Genomic DNA, 15,056 nt, shown 5'->3' on the forward strand with positions numbered 1-15,056 from the left:
AATCCCTGTCCTGAGGGACTGGTACACAACCATGAGGTCAGTAGCAGGCCAGGTGCCTGTTTGCTTTAATAACAAATTTTATTGTTGCTCCTTAATGCAGATGCCGGATGTACGATGCATTCATGTTTAGTAGCCAGTCAGACAAGATGAGACCACTGATATACTGAATTTATTAAAGGAAGGTTTTTGCTGCTCAGCTTTCATGGGAGCGCATTACTGACATCTACAGCATCAGGACAACATTTGATCATGGCAGATGTTTGAATGGCTGAAGTGGACATTGATTCCTGATGCTTCAACAACCACAGGAATGCACAGAAGAACTAAGAATGTTCTTCCTTGATTTTGAAAACGTAGCTAGAGGTCCTGCTATAGAATCATAAGCATCAAAATCATTTATTATTTGTGAAGACAGGAAAAATTGGATAAACTGGATTAGATTGAAGTCGCTGAGGAAGTGGCGCACAGGAGTGATGTCCATTAAGCCAAATGACTGATCCTCAAGGGATATTATCTATTATCCTTACAGTACAAGAAGTACAGAAATGTAAAGAGAAGCAGGGTTCAGGAATGTACACCACAATCTGAAACAAAAAGCCTTGAAAAAAAAATTTGGAATTGAACTCGATGTCCCAAAACTGAGATATGTGACTATCTCCTGGTACAAAGATTCCAGGTACTATTCTCCCTCCCTGATGAGTTGTGGTGTCTATTGTTCAGGGTCCAGCTCGAAGTCTGAGCTGAAGTCGCTTCACTTTATAGATATCCGCCACAGATGAGTTGGCTTTGGATCAAGCTGGCATCAAGCAACTCCCACATGCTGCAACTGTGACACATCATCTGTCCTGTACTCATCAGTTTATTCTAAAAATCTTATTAAGTAAATATACAATTGAATAAAATAATTATCTGATTGTATATTTTAACACCTTTACAACCATTTACTGTGCTACGTTGAACCTCAGGAATAGCAAAAACCTTTGTCATTTATCAGATACAAAATAACTTGACTGTTCTCTACAGCAGAACAGAAAATAATTCCTGAAGTTGAAAAACCCTAGAAAAGCAAAAGCAACGGAACACCTCTTCCCCTCTCCTCCCCCTAATTCCCTTAATCACCTAACTTCAGCAAATTGTAATCAAGTGCTCAATCACGTTAAGTTGGCTAGTTTTACTCGTTCCCAAGTTAAAAAGTAGCTGACTTACTTAATAACAATTGGATTTTAGCTCTTTTTTTTCATTAAGCAGCTGTTTTACTCAAGGCCCTGTTAAAATCTTGCTTAAGGCTAGCAACTGCAGAAGTTAACTGTGCATTTCAGTTTAGTATCAACTGCAATTCAAAATAGATTTGTACAAAATTAAGTTTAGCCTTTTTAACACACTATCTGCAAGCATTCAGCTCCACCTCAATTTACAGGCTATCAATGAAATACTGGCAAGATTCAAATCCAAGGAATTCGGATAAAGTGTTCGAATCTTGGACCAGTAAATTGATCTCAATGATCACAACATTATCTATTTAGTCAAGGAGGAGGAGCCCTATTCATCACAAGTAACAGCTGAACATTATTGCAAACATAAAGGCTCCCTAAATGCAGCAATGCCCATCTTTACTCTTCACTTGACTTGGCATTCTCCAGTGAACCTCTGAAATTATGATTGGCACCATTCAACACTAGGGTTGTCTGAGCAGCATAGTTGGGGAGGGAGTGGGAGTGGTGCAGTGTTGGGGACAATAAAGCATTAGTTTGAACCAGCTACTGCATCAATTTTCTGCAGCATCTGGGCTACCTGCATGTGTGTCATCCCCAGTGAAGATGAATTACAGGGCTAATGGGAACTGCAGATGCTGGAGAATCCAAGAAAACAAAGTGTGGAGGTGGATGCACACAGCAGGCCAAGCAGCATCTCAGGAGCACAAAAGCTGACGTTTCGGGTCTAGACCCTTCATCAGGGAGGGGGATGGGGAGAGGGTTCTGGAATAAATAGGGAGGGAGGGGGAGGCGGACCGAAGATGGAGAGAAAAGAAGATAGGTGGAGAGGAGAGTATAGGTGAGGAGGTAGGGAGGGGATAGGTCAGTCCAGGGAAGACAGTCAGGTCGAGGAGGTGGGATGACATTAGTAGGTGGGAAATGGAGGTGTGGCTTGAGGTGGGAGGAAGGGATAGGTGAGAGGAAGAACAGGTTAGGGAGGCGGGGACAAGCTGGGCTGGTTTTGGGATGCAGTGGGGGGAGAGGACGAGCTGGTCTGGTTTTGGGATGCAGTGGGGGAAGGGGAGATTTTGAAGCATGAGAAGTCCACATTGATACCATTGGGCTGCAGGGTTCCCAAGCGGAATACGAGTTGCTGTTCCTGCAACCTTCGGGTGGCATCATTCTCGAGACTCCATTCCCCTGCCTAGCCTCTGCTCTGGGACTCCATTCCCTGCAACTCCATGGGGAACCTTTGTACCTATGACGGAAGAAGAATATTAAGAAATATTAACAACAGATACAACTGAATTCTTTATGTCCCCGTTTGAAATCTGCTAACTTAAATACTGAATTCAGATTAGGGGGCAAAACTGATTGATTTGTTTCCTTTCTTGTAATTTTACTCATGTAAGTTTAGGATAAGAACAAAAGATTCCTTTGTGTCTTTTAACTGGCAACCTTGTCAAATTATTGTACATTTTCGTGACTATAGCCACTTGTTTTAATTAACCATGGGAAGAACTTCTTCAACTCTTTACCTCTTATTCTTCATGTCCTGTCTGCAACTTCTCAAAGCTGGTGGAAATTTGAGAAGTTGATTTCTTACTTGTTCATTTCCTCCAATTCTCCCTTAAATGTAAGTTTCCCTCTTATGTTCTACTCTACCAAATGTTTTGTGTGGGTGAGACCTGCTTGGTAATGTCACAGTTGGAGCCCACAACTCGATGAATTTGTGTTTCAGAAACTCCTTAGCTTCATTTAGGGTGTATTGATTTACTATATCCGAAAGTAACAGAAGGTTTCTATTTGATAGTGTACAAAGAACAGAGAGTGTAGTCAATGGATAATGATGGGAATATTTGACTCCTGCCAATGGTGTTCTGTTGCACAGATTTAACACAACAGGGGTAAGCCTTTCCTCCTGAAAGGAGGTTAGTTCATGATTGATCCGTACATCAAACCTATTACTCCATCTCTGATCCATGTTGATTGGTAAGCTTATGAACATAATCTCCATGAGCCTGTTTTGTTATTTAATTAGATCATGACAAAGGCCCCTGAATTCAAAATGTTAACTGTTTCCTCTCCACGGGTGCTGCCAGACCTGCTGAGTATCTGTAGACACTTGTTTTCTCTCTTTGCGGGGTCAGTGAAACAGTTCTAATCAGAGCTGTTCTCATCCAGATTTGAAAAATTTCCATCAGTTTTGCTTCCAATATCCATCTTTATTTCATCTTAATTTGATCTATCCCTTCCTTGAGTCCAGTTTCCATTTCTAGAGATTAGATAGTTATCAATATCCATTCCAAGCCAGTGACTCTTACAGTTACTTCAGCTACAGCTCCTCACATCCTGCTACCTGCAAGGATCCCATTCCATTCACCCACTTTCTTCATCTTCATCAGAATGGTTTTTCTTATGCCACTTTCCAATGGGCTGCCTTTGGCATCACTTTTTTTTACCCCAATCAAATTCTAATTTTCAGGGTCTCCAACCCATTTCCCACACTTCTATTCTCACCAGTTTCCTCCTTCGCAGCTCAAAGAGAGGGTTCCACTTTTTGTTACTTCCCAAACCGCTAGTCCTCCTTTATTCAAAGGATCATCCTCCATCATTTCCACCACCTCCACTAATTATCACCATCAAACATTTTCATTTTCCCTCCACTGTCAATAGAGGGACTGCAACACCCTGGTCTGCTCCTCCATCACTCCTAATGCTTTCTCACTCTCCTGTGGCACTTTTCCATGCAATTGCAACAGGTGTAACATTTATTCATTCACTTACTTTCCCTTCCCTGTTCAAGGTCTAATACACATCTTCCAGATGAAGCAGTATCTTAATGGCACTTTTGTTCAATTTTGTCTACTGCATTCGCTGCTCACAATGTGCTCTCCTTTATGTTGTTGAGACCAAAAACTGACTGGGTGACTGCAATGTTTACAGGAATGATCCTGACCTCCCAGTTCTTTATCATTTCAACCATTCTGGTCTAATAATAAGATTTCTGTCCTGGACTTGTTGCATTGTTCCAACAAAGCACAACACAAGCTCAAGTAAACACTTCATTTTCTTCTTAGGCACTTTACAGCATCAAGGTCTCGATATTAAATGCAACAACTTTACAAACTCGATTTTCTAATATTGTCTCACTTCTCACAACCTTGTACTGTCTGTGTCTTATTCACTTTGCCCTAAGGAGAGAGGACCCATTCTCTCCTTTTCACATGTTAGTTTACACATATTTGAGATCACTTTTACTTTTTCACCACCATTCATAACCTTTTGTCTTTTTCTACATTATCCCGCAACTTGGCCCTCCTGCATTGGTGTAGAGTATAAATTCTAACACATTTCAGTTCTACAGAACAGTTAAACCAGATTTGAAACATTAATTCTCTTTCTCCTCCACAGATGCTTCCAAACCAGCTGGGTTTCACCAACATTCTCTGCATTCATTTCAAATTCTCAGCATCTGCAGTATTTTACTTTTATTCCCCAATTCACCTGACCTTCAGGTTCATGTTGATTGTAAGCATGGATCAGGTTTCTGTGCCAAACAAGTATCACTACTTGCTACAAGACTCACTATAAGTAAATAGCAATAGACTGTCAGCTTATACTGTTTCTAATTAAAGCTCACTCCTTATAAATTGCCCCCTAATTATAAACACATACAACCACATGTAGATTGCAGACAGAAGGGTATTCCTGAAAAGACCATTCAGTAGTCCTCATTCCCAGGTACTGTTGTTGAGATGATCTTTATGACTGTTCTACTTGCTACAAATTGTTTCAGTCATCTTTCTCCAGATGTTCCTGCTGTTTGATAAGAAACAAGGCACCTGGTTTGCTTATAAAATGTTTCTGACTTATCAATTAAAAGTTATAGCTGATAACAAATGTTGCAGACAAGATAAGAGATAACGGGAACTGCAGATGCTGGAGAATCCAGGATAACAAAGTAATGGGGCTGGATGAACACAGCAGGGCAAGCAGCATCTTAGGAGCACAAAAGCTGATATTTCGGGCCTAGACCCTTCATCAGAAAAGGGGGATAGGGAGACGATTCTGAGGTATACTGAGGGAGAGGTTTACTGCATCCGCTGTACCCAGTGTGGCTTCCTCTACATTGGGGAAACCAAACGGATGCTTGGGGACCACTTTGCAGAACACCTCCGCTTGGTTCGCAGTAAACAACTGCACCTCCTAGTCATGAACCATTTCAACTCCCCCTCCCATTCCTTAGATGACAGGTCCATCCTGGGCCTCCTGCAGTGCCACAACGATGCCACCTGTAGGTTGCAGGAACAGCAACTCATATTCCTCTTGGGAACCCTGCAGCCCAATGGTATCAATGTGGATTTCACCAGCTTCAAAATCTCCCCTGCCTCCACTGCATCCCAAAACCAGCCTAGCTTGTCCCCGCCTCCCTAACCAGTTCTTCTTCTCACCTATCCCCTCCTCCCACCTCAAGTTGGACCTCCATTTCCCACCTACTAACCTCATCCCACCCCTTTGTCCTGTCTGCCCTCCCCAGACTGACCTATCCTGTCCCTACCTCCTCACCCATACTCTCCTCTCCACCTACCTTCTCCTCTTTCCACGTTCAATCTGTCTCCCTCTCTCTCTCCATTTATTTCAGAATCCTTTCCACATCCCCCTTTTCTGATGAAGGGTCTAGGCCTGAAACGTCAGCTTTTGTGCTCCTAAGATGCTGCTTGGCCTGCTGTGTTCATCCAGCCCCACACTTTCTTTTCTTGAAGACAAAATAAATTGGTTCTCCTCAGGTTTACAGTCAGTTCTGACTGCAGGAATTAGAGAGATTGTTCCTGAGCTGGGGAAGCACTGACTACCTCTTTCCCTCTCCCTTTGGAATTTGTTCCTAGCTCCAATCTGTTCAGTTGCCTAAGAACCAGTCATACAGCTGTTGGCAGGAAGATAGGAATCTGTCATTGATAACTGGTCATAGTTCATCGACCAATCAACTCTTTGGCGTTAGTTAAAACCACGTACACTTCCTCAGCTCTAAATCATCTGCAAATTAAACTCCATTTACTGCTTGTTCAAATAACTGCTTAGATTGGGTGTCAGATTACTTTCTTTCAAAACTGCAGTCACTCTTTCGACAGTCTTTAAAACAGATCCTTCTCAAATTCAGTTCATAGCTTTTAAAAAAGACAAAGATCAAAACTTAATCTTCATAACTAGAAGGAATGCAGTCTACCAATATGCCTCCATGAATAAATACATTTAATTCTTAGTATTACCCAGTCATTACACTCTCTCCAGAACCAATATATCCTTACTGAGAATGTAGTACCCAGAAAAGGACTGAACACACCAGAGGTGATCTACACTTAATTGTATAACTGTGGCAAGCCTTCCATTGATTAGTATTCCAGCCCCTTTTCAATAAAACCCATTCATTAATTTCTTTGTGTTTTTGTCTTATCCAATAATTCCCAGCTTCTCACCATGAGACTAGTTCTCCTTTATCTTTCTGAGGCCGTAAGTAAATAACATCTCACTTTCCCACAACAAACTTCATCTGTATCAGTTTAGCCTACATAGTTTATCAATGCTCCCTTATAACGTCCCTCTATCACCTGCACTATTCATGACGCCACTTTGTTTCAGAGCCAGCAGAAAACTTGAGTGTATGATTCTCCATTCTTCCATCTCAGCAATTGAAATACATATTAAAAAATTAAGTCTCGGTACAAATTTCTCATCCTGTCACATCCTATCAATCAAAGAAAATTTGCTTTGTCCCAACTTCCTATCTCCAGTGACCAAATTACTTATCACAACAAATGTCACAAGTGCAACTCTAATTCCATCCTCTCTAACCCTTATTACAATCTCCCATGTGGAGCTTAATAAAATTATGCTGAATGCCCAATTAAATTACATATATGTAGGCTTCTTCTGCAGCATGTTAGTAACTTGCTGAATATTCATTCTATTGAATTAGACTACAACTACTATTCTTAAAGTTGTGCTTGCTTAATTTGCTTACCTATGAGCCTTGTTGAGGAAGTTCCACTAATGACATTTATTAAGTAGGTTTATATAATTAAGAACAAGACATGAGTACCAAACTCACAGACTAGCAATCTGAGACATGGAAGATTTACTCATACCAAGGCGAGATATTCTTACTATGCCGCAGGGTTTTGTGCATGGAATCTTTTGTCCCTGGATGTGACATACCTGGAGATGGGAATATATTTCAATTAGGCAGGAAGATGGCATTCCAGACTCCTGCTCCCTACCTGCTTCTACCTGAATTAAGTTCTGCCTGGGGAGATCCAAGCATGGCTTTCCCACTCCAACTGCAATATGGAGCCTGAAGTAGTGAATTAATGTCAAAGTAAGGGTCACTTAATCAGGTGTTCCTGCATGGGCTGTGGGTATCTCCCCTTCAGGTGGAACAATAGAGTTGATCCAGTGGATTGTTAAAGTAGTGTGGACAGACTGTTGGCTTGGGGAAGGCATGGGGTGTAGTTCCAACATCTGTAATAATTCATATACAATTGGGACACGGGACATGGACATGGAGGATGGCTACTGAAAACCATTCTCTGTCCTTGTTTACATGAATGGGGGTAGGAGTGGGCTCCATTCAGAACCTTGAGTCTGTTTCACCATTCAGCACAAACATGGCTGATCCAACATGCCTCAGCCCACCTTCCTGCCTTTTCCCCGTAACCTTCGATTGTCCTACAGATCAATCCTTACATCCTTAAATATACACAAGGACTCTGCCCCTCCAGCTGGCAGTTGGTAAGGAGCTCCAAAGACTCACAACCCTCTGAGAAGAGAATTTCCCCCTCATTTCAGTCTTAAATCCTCCTAGCGAACCTTCTTTGAACTGCCTCTAATGAAATATTTCCCTGTGTAAGGGAAGCAAAACTACTGATTGCGCTTGCCAACCTCCCTCAGCCTCCTCTTCTCAAACCTCAACCTGAGAAAGCTGCTATCACTTTTGAGCAGCACTTTGCTGAGAACGAGGGAATCAGGATGTTGAGAGTCCTCCTGGCAACATCTATGGCCTTCACGATGACCAGGGCTCGCCAAACCAGATGGGCAGACTGAGCAGTGGCCTACGGCACTGAACTTTAAGAAGCATCAAATTGGAATTTATTTCACAATGTAAAGAGAGGCAAAATTTCATTCTGAGCTTCTCATTTTTCTTTATAATGTATGTTATGTGGGGCTCTTGGGTGCCAAAGTTGTTGCTTGTTTAGGGCGCCAAGTACTTTGTGGCCAGCTCTGGCAGTGGTGTTGTTGCTGAATGCAAGAATTGTTGGCTATGATGAACGACACCTCTCTTTGGACAAGATCACCACTTCCAGGAAGTTGGAGAAAGGCCCCCATCTGTCTAATTGAATTAACTCTGATTTTAAGCATATTCTCATTGTTCTGAACCTCACATATTTAACTTATCATTTGACCATGATCACATCTTAAACTTCTGAAGTAGATCCATCTTTATACACATCACTTGAGGGATAACAAACGTATTATTGGCAGGATGTCTTTTCATTTAATTCGCTAATCCCTAGTATTATTTTGCAAACATAAGCAACAAATCCTCCAGACTAATATATCCTTTCCTGTGAATGTTAAAGCCAGAAGTGAACCCAATTCTTCAGATGTGGTCAAAATTAAAATATTAAACATAGATTTCAACCATTGGTATTGCAGCTCCTTAGAGATAGAAACTAACATTTGACTTGCTTTTTACAATTTCTTTGACTTGCAAATCGGTTCCCAGCTTCTCACCATTTAGGTTATTGTGTTCAGTCATCATGAAACCCAGAGTGGATAATTTAGCACTTCCCAACATCAAACTCTCTCTCTGTTTTACTTTGCATACTGTACAATTTTCCTTAGTGCTGTCAACAAATTTCAACACTTGATTCTCTGTTCCTTTACCTCAGTCATTGAGAAACATTATTGAAAGCTGAGGACTCAGTACTGATTCCTGGGATCACCCTTTGTTACATCTTAATAATTAAAGAAAATTATCTTTATCCCAAAATCCTGCATCCACCTTTCAAGTAATGGCCACAATGCATATCTTCAATTTACTTTCAAATCCATCTATTCTATTTTTGTCATTATTCCCTGTGCAGAACACTAAAATGCCTCTGCAGGATTAAAGAAAAAACACCTACAGACTCTCTCTTAACTATGTCCTGAAGTTCCTGAAGTTAACTTTATTCAATGAACTAAATTGGACCTACCCTTTAGAAAGCGTATTGACATAATTTGTTTATCTACAAGCAATGCCATGGAAGGTCTGCCAATGACATTGAGCAGGTTAATGTTATTGAGAAAATATCATGAGCACCAAGACCATGATGAGGCACTGAGATAGTCCATCAGGAACACAAAGGGACATGAATGTTGAGTTGATTCATCCCAGATTATAGGTTACAGACATCCTTATGAGTAATGATGTAGAAGATTTACCAGTCTATATAACTATAACTATTCCACCCTTCTTTGCAGAATTAGTACTGAACTTGCCATGTCCTTCACAAATTATAATAGAAGGTAATAATGTTGAGATATCACTTGCGTTTCCTGTGATCTGCTCTTAAACCTCTACTATTCCTCATTGCTTTCTTCATAAACTTATTCAGATATTTTGTCAAGGATATTCACTCCTAGAAATAGCAGAGAGTTAGTGTAGCACAGCTCCGTTTATTTCACTTCAAGTAGTTGTGCCGTCTCCTCCCTCAAGTCAAGGAAGTTTTAAAATGTATTGGGGGGTGATGAGCATTCAATTGGAATCTATTTGATATATCTCTTACCCCAAACTGCCTACTGTGCATTCGTAACTCACAATAAATCACCATCAATGTTGATTCTTTTTAAATTCTTTTCAAATTTTCCGGAATCAAATTGCCAAAAATCAAATTTTGGGGGATAGCTTCCTGATTTCCATAACCCATTACATAATAAGGTACTTTGAACTTCATATTGTTGGTCCAACTAGAGATCAGGCTTTTTTGGATGTGAAAATGTGTAATGAGGCTGATTAATAAATGATCTCAGAGTCAAATGTAGCAGCTTCCTGGCTGCTAAAACACAGATTGTCAACTTGACTGAACAGCAAGGGATGCTGGGTACAATTGGCCAAGTGAAATACTGAAATCACAAAACCCCCACACCAGACACAATACAATCACTACAGCCAGGTGCTCATGATATTGGCATCATGTAGAAGGCAACAGTTAGTCTGCACAGACGCCCGCAACAAAGTATCCACTAAACAAGCGGCAGCCCAGTCAGAAAGGCACCAGGTTCTGTTTCGCACAAAACTTGACAGCAGCATGCCATCTAAGTGATTGACTCTTGTTTCAAACCATTATGTTTGTCTCTCTGATTGGTCAGAATTCCAGAAGGTTCCAGAAAACCATCTAAAAGGTACAAAAACACAGTTAGTCTACAAATCGCTGTCTTGAAGCCTCTCTTAGAACTGCTTTTGGAATTGTCTGAGGCCTTCCAAGGAGACCAGCGTGGCAAGGGCCAGAGGCCAGCTGACCATCCAAAGACAGAGAGAGGAAGAAAGCAGCTTCATAGACCCAGAGACAGAGCCACAGACACAGCGACAACATTGTAACCTTAACGGGCCAAATAGGACTAGGGATAGTATGTTTAGTATTAAAGAATATTGTAATTTTGTTTCTAATAAAGTGGGAATGTTTTCCTTTGGTACCGGCTTGTTTTCATATTGATTTGATCACTTTGGTATTGTGGGGCACCTGAGGAAATTCATTCATAACATTCTGGTCAGAGTAGCTGGAACTTTTTAGAGAGAACCTGACAACAAAAAGACCCTGCAAGATATAGCGGCCATATAGAGTTTAGCATTCAGTTTGAGATTGAGAAACTAAGGTCAGATACACTTATGCTAAACTCAAATAAAGATAATTACAAAGAAATAAAGGCAAAATTCACTGGAGTGGACTGGGAAAGGAGTTGAGCAGAAAAGAAGGTTGATAAACAATGGCAGATGATTAAGAAAATAGTTAATGGCTCACAACTAAGATATAGCTCAGTAAGGAAGAAAAATTCTGGGAGGGTGTTGAAACTACTGTGGCTAACCAAAGAATAACCAGAGGATAGAATTAAATTGGAAAAAAAATACAATATGGCATAGATTAGGATAATCCAGAGGATTAGGAAAGTTTTAACAACCAACAAAAAATTGCCAAAATCAAAATAATGTGCGAGAGTATAAACTTTGAGGGTAATTTAGAGAGTAACATAAAAACGGTTGGTAAAAGCTTTTTGAAATAAATAAAAAGGGGGCAAGAGCCCAAAGTACAGATAGGCCCTTCAAGAATGAGAATAGAGAAGTAATGTTAAGGGACCAGGAAATAGCAGAAGAGATGAATTAATACTTTGCATTATTCTTCACTCTGGAAGACAATTGTAGCATTCAACAATATTATATTATCAATGGGCAGAAGAGCTTGAGGAAATAAACATACAAATAAAACAAGAGAAACAGTGGATGCAATATATTGGCTTTCTAAAATATATTCAACAAGATATCACACATAACACTGCTTAATAAGATAAGAGAAAATGTGTGTTTTTGAGGGGAGGGTAAAATGTTAATATGATTAGAAGATTGGTTACCTAATAGAAAACAGAGAATTGGGGTAAAGGACGCATTATCTGGATGGAAATTTGCAACTAGTGAATGGCCAGAGAGATCAGTGCTGGGGCTGCAATTATTTAAAATATATATTAAAGACTTGGATAAAAAAGGTGAACACACTATAGACAAGTTTGTAGAAGACACAAAAATAGGTAAAAAAGAATGTAGTAAGGATGAATCAGCAGAGAAATATGGACGTATTTAGTGAATGGGCAAAAACTTGTCAGATGCAATATAAGCGAAGTTCTGCACCTTAGTAGGAAGATTGGAAGAACTAAATATTAATTAAGTGGAGAAAATTTCAGAAAACTGCAGCACAGAGTGATTTGGGAGTCTGTGCGTGTAAATCACAGAAAGCTAACATCTAAATTCAGCAGGTAATTGGGAAGGTAAGTGGAAAGTTGGCCTTTAGCTCAAAGGAAATGGAATACAAAAATGTGAGGTCTTGCTAAAACTATACAAGACACTAATCAGACCACACCCAAAATACTGTGAACAGTTTTGGTCCAGTTATCTATGGAGAGATATATTGGCATTGAAGGCAGTCAAGAGAAGGCTCTTTATTTTGACCCGAGCTTGGAGAGATTTCTTGGAGGGAGAGGTTGAGTAGGATACTTATTGAAGTTTAGAAGAATGAGAGGCATCCTTATTGAAGTATGTAAGGTTCTTAGTGGGCTTGATAAAGTAGATGCTGAGAGATTGGTTCCCTTTGTGGAAGAGTGTTGGATTGGACGACAATCTCAGAGTAAGTGGTCACCCATTGAAGACAGAGATTAGATTGGATTTCTTCTATCAGTGGAATTCTTCACCACAAAGGGATATAGAGGTTAGATAGTTAATTATATTCAAGTTTGATAAAAAAAAAATAGATTTTTGTAGCAGTAAATGAATCAAGTGTTATGGATTCAAAAAAGAAAAGAGACAACTCCAGACAGTCCTGATGAAGAGTCATGCAGTACTCAAAACGTTAGCTGTTTTTCTTTCTACACATATGGCCAAACCTCCTGAGTTTCTCCAACATTCTTTGTTTCAGATTGTCAGCATCCAAAATTTTGCCTTTATTTGAAGGTTATGGAGGGAAGATAGAAAATTGGGGTTGATGATTATCCACATGATAATGGAGCAGGCTCAAGAGGGGTTGAATGGCTTATTTCTGCTCCTGCATCTTATGGCCTTTTATAAATCTCCAGGAACACCTTAATCCAAAAGTGTCAAAGCTAATTAAAATGAAAATCACAGCTGCTGCTGTCTTTAAATCCATTTGTGTGATTGTCATTGCCGAATGGGACAAGATCCAATTAAATTTATCTTTGCCCAAATTTCTGACTCCACTCCAGTGCCTTCATTGATCTTCATTAGAAAATTCACTGAATAATGCTATTTCTTCAAAGACTTCACAGCGCAACTGAAAAAGCATTTGTTTTAATACGCTTCTTATTGTAATTACTGATGATCCTCTCAGTTGCTATGGTTTCCTTTACGTAATCTCGCACAGATGACATTGTAACCTATTATGCCACTCATACTTACCTCAGGGTTTGTAGACCCTCGCATTCAGATCTGTCAAATAATTTACATTCCCTGGTTAGAATGATTTGTTGGCATGACAACAATGAATTTTCTCAATAAAACAGTGAAAGTAGTAACAGTGACAATGACACAAAGTTTCAAGCTGATAATGACAGCCAATCAAACATAAGTTCTCCTTCTTTTTAATAGCAGTGATAACTAGAGACTCTAACTGGGGTCAATAATGAACTAAGTTCTTTGTTGGTCAACCATTATCATTAGCTCTCTAGAGTTATTTGCACTTTGACTATTTATGTGACTTCTTCCAGTGCAGAGAAAAAAAACTATAAAGACTAATTAATTCCTGTGACACTGGTAATACAGAAAACTCATATTACAATTGGAATGAGTTATTGCGATTTAGTAAAAGAAACTTTCCCTGAACAGTGAGTTCCTGCTTATTTTTTATATCACAGTGTAGTCAATTAAGGCTTGATGCACAAAAAATATATGGCCTCAGTATTTTAAAAATTTGTTCATGCAATCTGGTCATCACTTGCTAGGTCAGCATTTAGCGCTCAGCCCTCATTGCCCAGTTGGCAGTTAAGTTTCAACCATATTGCAATAACCCTGGTGTCACATGAAGGCCAGACTAAGAATGGCTGATTTCCTTCCCTAAAGGACATTAGTGAATGGAATGGGTTCTCGCAACAACACACAGTGGCCATGTGGTTGCCATTAGGCCAGCTTCTTTATTATTCCTTTCTTTTAAATTCCAGATTTGCCATAGTAATATTCAAACGTATGCCCCCAGAGCCAGCATCGAGTTCTGAATTTCAGTAAAATTACTGCTGCAGCATGACTTCCCTTATTTGTGAGATGTGACTCAACCATCTGCTCTTGCCTCTTATGTTCTAATTCTAGTATTGGTAAGATTGATTGTCATTTCAGTTGAGGATAATGTAGCTATGTTTTATAGCTGAATTTCAAGAAAGAGGCAATAACCTAGCACAGTAACTTAGTCCATACATCAAGAGTTACTTGTGTTGCATTTGCAATTACCATTAGACACTTCTCCTAAATTGTTAATTTTACCTCAAATTCACTTCATACTATTGTTACCATTAATGCTAATTCTCAGTTCTATCGTAAATCACTTAAAGTGAATCATATGTTTTGTCTGTATATGGAGTCATCCTGCCGCTACAACACATAACAGTCATCTGCCTAAGCATTGACTCCAAAGAAGCAAACAGTTGCAAATACTTCATGGAAAATAGCAATAGCAAAATCACACTCATGGCAGTCCCATAAGCTTTTGTTTAAGCACAAGAACAACCATCTTCCCCTCGTTATTATTGATCCTCAGGTTTCATTTAGAAGAAACACTTGGGTGGCACAGTGGCTCTGTGGTTAGCACTGTTACCTTACAGTGCCAGGGACATGCGATTGATTCCACCCTTGGGTGATTGTCTATGTCGAGTTTGCATATTCTCCCTGTGTCTGTGTGGGTTTCCTCCGGGTGCTCCGGTTTCCTCCCACAGTCCAAAGATGTGCAGTCTAGGTTGATTGGCCATGCTAAATTGCCCGTAGTGTTTAGGGATGTGTAGATCAGGTGGGTTGTAGGGGGATGGGCCTGGGTGGTATGCTTTGAGGGGTTGTGTGGA

The sequence above is a fragment of the Stegostoma tigrinum genome, chromosome 3, assembly GCF_030684315.1.
Source record: "Stegostoma tigrinum isolate sSteTig4 chromosome 3, sSteTig4.hap1, whole genome shotgun sequence".
NCBI lineage: Eukaryota > Metazoa > Chordata > Chondrichthyes > Orectolobiformes > Stegostomatidae > Stegostoma > Stegostoma tigrinum.